This window comes from Lissotriton vulgaris, unplaced genomic scaffold (genome assembly GCF_964263255.1).
Source record: "Lissotriton vulgaris unplaced genomic scaffold, aLisVul1.2 SCAFFOLD_293, whole genome shotgun sequence".
NCBI lineage: Eukaryota > Metazoa > Chordata > Amphibia > Caudata > Salamandridae > Lissotriton > Lissotriton vulgaris.
In genome coordinates, this window is record NW_028254211.1 from 126776 (window position 1) to 137045 (window position 10270).

At 44.5% G+C, this 10270-nt stretch overlaps 1 non-coding gene across 1 annotated transcript; it reads right to left on the minus strand.

The window, feature by feature from the left end:
* Window positions 1-3811: 3811 nt before the first annotated feature.
* On the minus strand, window positions 3812-3884 carry TRNAR-ACG (transfer RNA arginine (anticodon ACG)). The gene has a single exon. It is a non-coding gene; the product is annotated as a tRNA-Arg (tRNA).
* Between the last annotated feature and the right edge of the window lie 6386 nt (window positions 3885-10270).

The following is a 10270-nucleotide window of genomic DNA, read 5'->3' on the forward strand; positions in this document are numbered from 1 at the left end:
AGCGCCCTCCAGCAAAAGTCGTGGTTACGACTTGCGTTCTAAAATACGCGTTGTTACGGTACTGCGGAGTAACATCCGCGTCGTAAAGGATGTTCCCCGTCAGCATTACATGATAGGCAGTTTCCACAATATGCCTCTTATGTATGTGTGCATTTTCACAGACCAGAATCACACAGTTTCTTCCAAGAGTAAGCATGCAAGCATCACTAGGGCGCACCGCCAGGGCGCACTTCCATAGCGCTTGAGGAGCTTCTGGGGCCTGGAGATGAGGCAAATGTAATGCAAGGTATGATAAGAGACAGGTTCAGTTCGTTTACAGTCTGCATTTCCTGCAGCCCAGAATCGCATCCCCACCCTCCATTCAATGCCTGCTGCTTTCTGTCATATGTAACTATGCAACAAAGGGAGAAAGCATAGAGCGGAGATAGGTTTGGAAGTGATAAGTCATCATAAGAAAACTCACTGGCCCTGGCTTACTTAGCAGGATGCAAGTTGAGGAAAGGAGAGTTGTCGCTAATGCATCTGCCATCCACATGTGTCTCATGTAACAGCCAATAACAAAGTTATTGCCTGACCCGCCGTGTACCCATCGACTTACTTAGCGTGACAGTGGTGACTTAAATAATAGGCGGCGTACAGCATCACAGCTCTTCTTGGGCCAGCTCCCACTGGCAACAAGCCCAGAAAATAACCAGCGTTCATTTTTGATGGGGAGGAGCTGTACCCAACCCCACTTACAGTTCTAAGGGCTCTGACACCTGGTCTGCCCAGCCTTTTGTCACCCCCAGTTTGGAGTCTTGACAGAGCCATTCACAGTCATGTGACCCAAGACACTGGCAGAAGGCACAGATAGTTGGAACAAGAAAATGGCAACTTAGTAAAGTGGCATTTTAAGATGTTTTACTCAAAATCCAACTTCACCATCAAAGAGGATTTTAAATTACAATCCATTTGAGTGTAAATGGCATATCTATAACTGCTCCCAATCTAAAGTTAGCACTTATTTAATGTAATAAGGTAACTCAGTGTTAATCAATGGGAGGTAGTCCCTACCACAGTGAAAAACAGCTTTAGTAGTTTTCATTGCCAGGACATGTAAAACTTAAACACACATGTCCTGTGTTTTAAATACAATGCACCCGGTTCTATGAGCCTTTAAGGCCTTTCTTATGGATGACTTATAAGTAATACAAGCATTGGATATGCAATAGGGCTCGCATTAGGAAAGTTTGAGCTATTGGTCTTATAAATGATTTTTTTTTATTTATGTGTTATTCTATAAACTAGCTAAATTAATAGCTTTGTCATTTACAATGCCAATAATTATAACTTTCGCAAACACCTATAGCATTTGTAATGCAACATGTTTTGTATTTACGTGACTTAGATGTATTGATATTACAAATAACACTGGCTTTTAATTTTTTTAAATAATTAATACTTAAATAAGTTATTTAATTTGTAATGGCAATAGCTTAAACTTTTGTAAATAACTTTTGTCAAGATTATGTTCAGTGTTTTATATTGTGACGAAAATCCAAGAACAGAAGTGAAATATTAACATTTTTTTGTGATTTGTAATAAAGCATGAAAGCTTGAAAACAGCTTGAAACATTGGAAGAACATATTTGAACCAGTGATGCTGTGGTTGCGCTGAGTGATGCTGTGGTTGCGTGGTGGAGCTGGGTGCATCGGTGGAGCTGTGTGGTGGCTGCATCGGTGGAGCTGTGTGGTGGGTGCATCGGTGGAGCTGTGTGGTGGGTGCATCGGTGGAGCTGTGTGGTGGGGCCTTGGTGGAGCTGTATGGTGGGTGCCTCGGTGGAGCTGTGTGGTGGGTGCATCAGTGGAGCTGTGTGGTGGGTGCATCAGTGGAGCTATGTCGGTGGAGCTGTGTGGTGGCTGCATCGGTGGAGCTGTGTGGTGGGTGCATCGGTGGAGCTGTGTGGTGGGTGCATCAGTGTAGCTGTGTGGTGGGTGCCTCGGTGGAGCTGTGTGGTGGGTGCCTCGGTGGGGCTGTGTGGTGGGTGCATCGGTGGAGCTGTGTAGGTGGAGCTGTGTGGTGGGTGCATCGGTGGAGCTGTGTGGTGGGTGCATTGGTGGAGCTGGGTGCATCGGTGGAGCTGTGTGGTGGGTGCATCGGTGGAGCTGTGTGGTGGGTGCATCAGTGGAACTGTGTGGTGGGTTGTTTGGTGGAGCTGTGTGGTGGGTGCCTCGGTGGAGCTGTGTGGTGGGTGCATCTGTGGAGCTGTGTGGTGGGTGCATCTGTTGAGCTTTGTGGTGGGTGCCTCGGTATAGCTGTGTGGTGGGTGCATCGGTGGAGCTGTGTGGTGGGTGCCTTGGTGGAGCTGTATGGTGGGTGGCTCGGTGAAGCTGTGTGTTGGGTGCATCGGTGGAGCTGTGTGGTGGGTGCATCGGTGGAGCTGTGTGGTGGGTGCATCGGTGGTGCTGTGTCGGTGGAGCTGTGTGGTGGCTGCATCGGTGGAGCTGTGTGGTGGGTGCATCGGTGGAGCTGTGTGGTGGGTCGTTCGGTGGAGCTGTGTGGTTGGTGCATCGGTGGTGCTGGGTGCTGGGTGCATCGGTGGAGCTTTGTGGTGGGTGCATCAGTGGAGCTGTGTAGGTGGAGCTGTGTGGTGGGTGCATCTGTAGAGCTGTGTGGGGTGCCTCGGTGGAGCTGTGTGGTGGGTGCATAGGTGGAGCTGTGTGGTGGGTGCATCGGTGGAGCTATGTGGTAGGTGCCTCGGTGGAGCTGTGTGGTGGGTGCCTCGGTGGAGCTGTGTGGTGGGTGCATCTGTGGAGCTGTGTGGTGGGGGCATCTGTTGAGCTCTGTGGTGGGTGCATCGGTGCATTCTGGGTATTGATGAATTTCACTGAACGCAAAACACCTGAGACCCAATAAAAAAAGTCTAAGGTCCATTCCATTCCAAGCTAGGTATGTTTTTTAAAACCGAGGTCTGAAGGTTGAAAGTAAATCCTGCAAAAGGAGCAAAAGTTGGCTCCATTTTAAGTAGGCGCTACGTCCATGAAACCTGCATTTTGCAATTACAGAACTTTCCCAGTTCGCAAGATACCTGGAGCCATTTTCACATGCGCCGCTAATGATGTTTTTGATGTTAGATGTGCTAATTCGACTGTTCCCGAAGAGTACATGCATTTGTCCATTAAACACGACCTTGATCTCTTTTAGGAAACTGATGTTAATATATCTGAGTGGCATCAAGCAGAGAAAAGTATTTCTATAAACAAGTAGAGGCCTAGTCCAATGCATATGGAGATGGGTATCAAATACAATTAATTAATCAAATCTGGCATTATTGGCATAAAAGTATTTTGTAAAATAAAACCACACAATGTATTGCATCAAGGAGCAGCCGTCGGGCCTGCGTTGACACACAGCTTTCTTAGTCATGTTTAAAGAAAAAAAAGCACACACTCCTCCCTCCCCCCCCCCCTCCCAGATCACCCGGTGTTCCTCTAAGAGACGGTTAGATTTGGTTCAACTATAATAGTGCGCTATATGTGTATGTCACAATAATTTATTTTACCATAAAAAATAAGTTCTTTGTCAAGACGACTGTAACCTTTCTTTTCTTTACAATTAAAACAGAGCATCCGGGAATGCATCTTTTGTTTTACGCTATTAAATAAAAAAATGATATTTTTGTCCATTTCCCCCCTATATGTTTTAATTAAAATGCCGCGATTTTGGCAAAGTATAGAAGAGTTACTCTTTAACATTCGTCTAATTTCATGTTGTCCTTAATAATTGCACTTCTTAACAATTGGATGAAAAGAGCACTTTGCAGCATCGAGTCGAGCCAGCCAGGAGTCGAACCTGGAATCTTCTGCTCCGTAGGCAGACGTGTTATCCACTGCACCACAGGCCCACTGCTATCTGGAAACGGCGGGGCGGAGTACTAGACCAGTGCATATGCGCTCTGGTATATGGTCGGTACTGTGCACGCTACAAAGGTTGAATAAGCTGGAAAAATTATAGCTCTTTCACATTAAGTAGTGAAGAGTCAAATACTGAGGTGTATGAAGGGATCACTTAAGGAGCTCACCAAATGTACATGCAATAAAAGTCACAACAACTTTAACAGCCACTGCTCTCTTGGGCGAAGAGTAGTGATGTCACTTTGTATATTTTGTCCCTTGCTCTGATTAGATCAAAGTCTTTTCGATTTGGTCAGGCAGCCATTCAGAACTCGCGACTTAACTAGTTCTTTTCCGCTGCAGTGCAAGTGCAGAGGGCGGTGTGGCGGGAAATACAACTGTTTGAGCACATTATACATCGCAACTGGAAAGAACGACTGTTCCGCAGACACAATACATTTGTTATTTATTTCTCTAGAACCGTGGCCAATGGCCATGCACTAGCAGCGCAGATGCCACGTTATTTTGACCAGTTTAAATGGAAAAAGTCACTAGCAGCTGCATCCGTGAAAGCCATTATGAAGGTCCGTGCCTTCGAGACCACGCTTGTAAAGGTGTTTTTTTTTTAAATTCACTAGCATTTATTGTTCGATGAAAATACTAGAAAAGTATGTAACTTAATTGAAATGCGTAGCTGTTTATGTAACGAAGTTTACAGATCAGTTTATTATAAAATCACACAGGACGGAACTTCATGGTCTAACAGGCGTGATGTAAAGTACGGCCGGCCGGCCGTGAATAATTAGAGAAGCTGTGGGAGGGAGGCTGGCCTGCCTTTGATGTGGTAATGCGAGGCAGGCAGGAAGGCGGCTGGTGGCATTGTGCACGCGCTTTTTAGGGCTTGCGCTTGCGCAATCGCCTAAAAAGCACATGCACTCCATGCAATCGCCAGTGGAACCGCCAGTGGTGGTTAACCTCTGGATAAGCCACATTAGAGCTTCGCCAGCTATGCGCATGCGCACAGCAGGCGAGCCCTAAAAAAGGAAGGTTTAGGCCTAGCAAAAGGTTTATTTCACCAGGTCAAAATGGCAGTAGAAAACTGCACACAGGCTGCAGTAAAATGCCTGACACGTTTTACATGTTGCTACTTTAGTGAGTGGCGCAATGAGGGCTGCAGTCCACTGTAATTTAAAGGTCCTGGGTACATGTAGTACCATTTACTAGGGATATACAAGTAAATTAAATGTACTAATCAGGTGTAAGACAATTGTACCATGTTTTAGGGAAAGGGCACTAGTACTCTACCACTGGTTAGCAGGGAAAAAGTGCACAGAGTCCTAATGCCAATAAAAATTGGTTCAGCAACGGAAGGCAAGAATCTGCAAGTGACCCTGCAAAAAGGATCAGGTCCAACAGTGCACATAAGCAGAGCAGTGATAAAAAGTATTAAACATCCTGAGTCATGGTACCTGGTTGTGCCTTTGCTTACTGGTGTTTGGGGCAAGGAACTGGGGTGGCAGAGTGGGCTAAAGAACGGTGATGGATCAAACCCAGATCTTTTGACTGGGTGTGAGTGTTTGATTGATTCAGATGCTCCGTCCATCACCACCCCCTTTTGTACCGCTTTTGGCCGCCATACGTGTGGCAGGGTATGCTCAGACGTGAGTCCCTTGCTCACTTTGCCACTGGATTCAAGCAAGCCGGGCTGAAGAGGGCTGGAATGCCAGAAACCGGTCCTCGGAAGCTTGTTTCCGGTCCAGTGAAGGCATGGCTTGGCAGTTCGGGCTGGACTGTTCCCATGAGGCACAGGGTCAGACTGATTTGCATATAGCCATGTCTGAACTGGGGTGGCAGAGTGGGCTAAAGAACGGTGATGGATTAAACCCAGATCTTTTGACTGGGTGTGAGTGTTTGATTGATTCAGATGCTCCGTCCATCACCACCTCCTTTTGTACCGCTTGGGGCAAGGAACTGGCACCTTGAATCACTTTAAATGCTACTTTAGTGGTATTTGGCAATTGAAAAGCTGTTATTTTAAGGGCAGCCTGTGCTCCCACAGCTCACTGCGTGGCACCAACTGCTGTGCCTCTCCCTTTTTGAGCTGGGGTTGGCTGTGGCCTGCTGTTTTTTGTGTGCTTACATTGACTAGAAGAAACCCCTTATGCCCCTACACCAGCGGAGCCACCCACCTGCCCTCCCCCAAGAGCTGGGACACAAAGAGGTAAGAAGAAGAGGATGGGGCCAACGATTGCTGGAGCTGTAACTATTTTCCCAGGGCATAAGTACTGTGTTTTGATTGTGTTACTGTCGATGAGTTTTCCATTAAAAATTCCTCTAAAGTCCAGTATGAGGGCAGTGAGCCACTCTACTAGTGATTGAGACATGGATTTAGCTATGTACAGGGTGGATTCCATGGGGGAATTGTTGGCATTGCTCCAACAAGAGATATTTGCTAGGGAGGGAGTTGAAGCTCCAGCACCTGCAGAGGTTCTACAGCGGCCAAGGAGATCAGGTTTGCTCCCAAGGTATGCCTTTCTGTCAGTACCAAAGAAGCATACGCGAGGGCATGCATCCCAGCCCTACAGGGCATACAGAGGCACTTGGTGTTTCAAGCATTGGTCAAATGGGGGCAAATGGGCAACCCTTGGTGGTTCCTGTGGGTGGAGGCGCAGTTACTAATAGTATATTGCGGAGTGGAAACAATTGCATGGCAATAGCAGTAAGTGGGGCTGTCCCTCTCCATGTGGCAGGGTTTACCACGGGTGGCCAGCAGCCAGACCTGGTAAGTAATGTAGCTAGTGTCCTGCCATTGCTGGCCAAGATTGGGGTGTTTTCTACAATACTTAGAGATACTATTGCTTCAGGAGTCTCAGAAACAAATCAAAATGAGGGAGAGAGAACCAGAGACGTGGGGTACACTGCTTCCTTAATTAACATACAAAATATCAGAGAGAGTGAACCCACACAATTCTCAAAGGTTAGAGTCTGTTCTTAAAATAGTATTGAGACTGTCAACCACTATTTTCCTTCAGTGGTATGTGTTCTCCACTAAAGTACTAGCAATCAGTAGTGTCATCATAAGGTCTTTCCTCCACCATGAGGTGTAGTTTTTTTGATAACAGACACAGTGGGATCTGTGCAGAAAGTTAAGAGAGTTACATTTGTCCATGACTCCAGAGAGATGCTATTTTAAAATGTGTTGGATGTGATGGAGACTTTTAATGTATCCTTCACATCTAGTGGGTGATCAAATAAAAGGTTGACATATTTCAGCCTACTTGCACCAAGAAGGTTGTCGGCTTTCTTCAGGACTGGCTAAGTAACAGATACCTGTGGTATCTGGTGTGACATTATCCTCCTGGAAGTCTGATCATGGGTACAGATACTCAATCAAATTGGGACGTCTACTGTTATCCTCTAGAAACATAAATAGACATAAATGTATAGAAAGAGAACAGTTAATGCAATCACAATTTGTTGTATATTGTTTATAATGTTAGCATATCTACACATCTGAATACTGCAATTAATTGATGTGCCTTATGACGATTTAGCTTCAGGAGTGCTTGAGGAAGACAGCATGGCAAGAGTGAAGAGTTTGGTAGCCCTGTTTCAGAGTGGTGAGCAGAGTCAGGGGGTCTCAGCCCCAATGGTACCCCCAAATTGTACCACACCAGAGGCACGGATGGCTCCAGTGCCAGTACCACAGCCAGTACCATAGCCATACCACTATTAGCGCAGACCGCTCAGCCGTCAGCACACAGCACTGGAAGATTAGCCAGTTAGCAGGCCCAATCAACCGTTGCACATTTAGTTGGGAGGGGTGATGTTAGCCTAAAAAGCTATAATTGGTTTCTAATGAATTGTTTAACCTTGTATAGTATGGAGCTGAGATCTGTGCCGTTTGAGGAAGATCAATTGGGCTTACACATGTCAGTGTCTTACAGAAAAGAATTGGAAGTGCACTTTTGTTGAAATATTTGTTCTGACCCAACAAGGGCTGAGGCAAAGAACTACAAGAATACTCACAATCTAGGGACTGCTCCCACACTCAGTGCAGGTAGAAGATAGATGAAACCCTGGTGACTTGGGTAAAGGAAATTATAATTTTCCATGCAGTGTAAGTGTATGCACATGATGAGTTTGCGGGTAATTTCTGGACAGAATATGATGCAGCAGTTCTTCCTATACTTTTTAGAACCATGGCTCAATTTGTAAAATGACAAACATTTCCAACCCACCTAGCTTTAATGGACTTCATGAGCTGGACAATATTTAATGTAACTAAAGGTTTGTGTGGTACAGTGTCATTTACAGACAGCACATTTTCCATTGAAATTGGCACTAACGTCCCACAGACATACAGTTTTACTGATAAAACTATATTGCACACCAATGCTAATGTGTGGAAATTGGGTTACAGGGAATATTTATAATGTGTGCATCATCAAGTAAAGTGTCTTGATATGTTTTGATCTTGTTAAACAATTTGGGGCTTATTTACAAGTCCCTTGCGTCATTTTTAACATGGGAAAAGTGATGCAAAAGTGGCGCAAGGGCCTTGTAAATTTGCCCCTTTGTATCCATCACTCATCAGAATATCAAAAAAATACATCATTTTTGCTGCTGAATATGAACAATTCTTTAACAAGTATTTACATTTTGTTGTGTGTTACATAAATTACCCACCACAGCCTTTCCTTTCAAACACCCTGTACCATAGCAGTTTTGTCACTTATTTACCTTTACTTTTCTTTCTCTGACTGCAAAGTGAGAGGAGTTTGTAAACACCAACCCTCATGTTAAAAAACATAATCAGCAATTTGTCAGAAGACATAGCCTGATCTTTGCCCACTGCATATGCGACAAGATAAATACAGAATTTAAAAGCATTTTTTTATTGCTTGGACTTTTGCGACCCACTGAAAATAGTTTAAAGACCCACCACTGGGTTGCCACCCACAGTTTGGGAAATGCTGTGATAAGTAGAGCATGCAGGTGGAAGAATGTCACTTGTCAGGCCTTGTTTTGGATCAGAAATATGTTATTGGATGGGTGTGCAATGTGATTCTTAAGAAACCTGAGGCCAACATACACCAGCTCTCCTTTCCAGTGGTGGGAAAAGGGAAGGAGGAAGCATGTTGAGCATACAATAAAAGCACATGCAGCAGGCCCCCAATGACCTGTAAGTTTAGGCATAACTGCTCCTTCTGCGGCATGCCCTCTCATCCTGAATTCAAATGTTACAAAAAAGGAAGAGTCAAGGGTCAACAGAAGCAAGGATGCACCTTTTGCCTTTGAAAAGGATCATTCCCCGGTTAATTTACATGTCCTGACACTTTGGCTGTGTAGTTATGACAACAGCGAAACTGCTATGTAAATCTGTAGCTAGCACACCTAAATAGTCCTATTCAACGTATCTTTATAAGTTTAAATCTGGTATTTGGAGCTTCCCGGTATGAGTGGTTGTGCCCACAACCCTTAATTAATACTGCGCTGTAGAGGCCTAGTGCACACTAGGTCTGCCCGGGAGCTCACTGTGTGTCCATAGGGTTTCAAATTTTTAGCTAGTTAATCAATAGTACGAAAATTATTCAACATGAAATAGTGCACAAAGTTTTTGTAGGTATAACTTGCTTTAGTGATACTCAATTCATATATATGCACTCAAAACATAAACAATAGCATAAACACAAAATGCTGTTAGACAGTTTTCATGGAATAAACCAAGTGAACCTTTAGCATAATGTTGCTTGAACAAATGATACTTGTGAAACATAAATTATAACATATCCCAATGCATTTCGGGTCAACTGTGACCCTTCTTCAGGGGGATACAATTATAAATAACTCATCCAGTTATGATTCTGTTTGAACACAAGATTCGTCACATCAGTTCCGTTTTCAGAGCACTGTGAAAAAAATGAGATATTCCAATGTATTTACATGGTATGCACAAGATCTAAAAAAATAGAGTTAACATGATAGTCCATAGGTATGAGTCCAAGCCATGTGTTGACTAGTAAGAGCAAGAAACGATACATGGGTGATAGCCTAGCGTGATGGTTTAGAAATTTCTACAAACACCACCAAGTGTGCAGAGAAACCCGATAAAAAAGGAGTGATAGTACATGTAAGTACCGCTTAAACCATAACCAGAAACAAAAGTTAATCTAGCGTGAAAGGAAGACATCTACCTGATGTTGACCTTATGGTGTTAATCTGCGTGTTAAATAACAGTCCTCGAGTAACGTGGTGGGTCTCTAAGGAGAATATGGTAAATAGGTTCACGTTACTATTAAGTGTGAACATATTAGAATCGGACCTGTAAGGGGGATGCATGCGTCCATGGCTTACCCTACAAGAGGAGTATGTGCGTCTCCGATGTATATGGAGG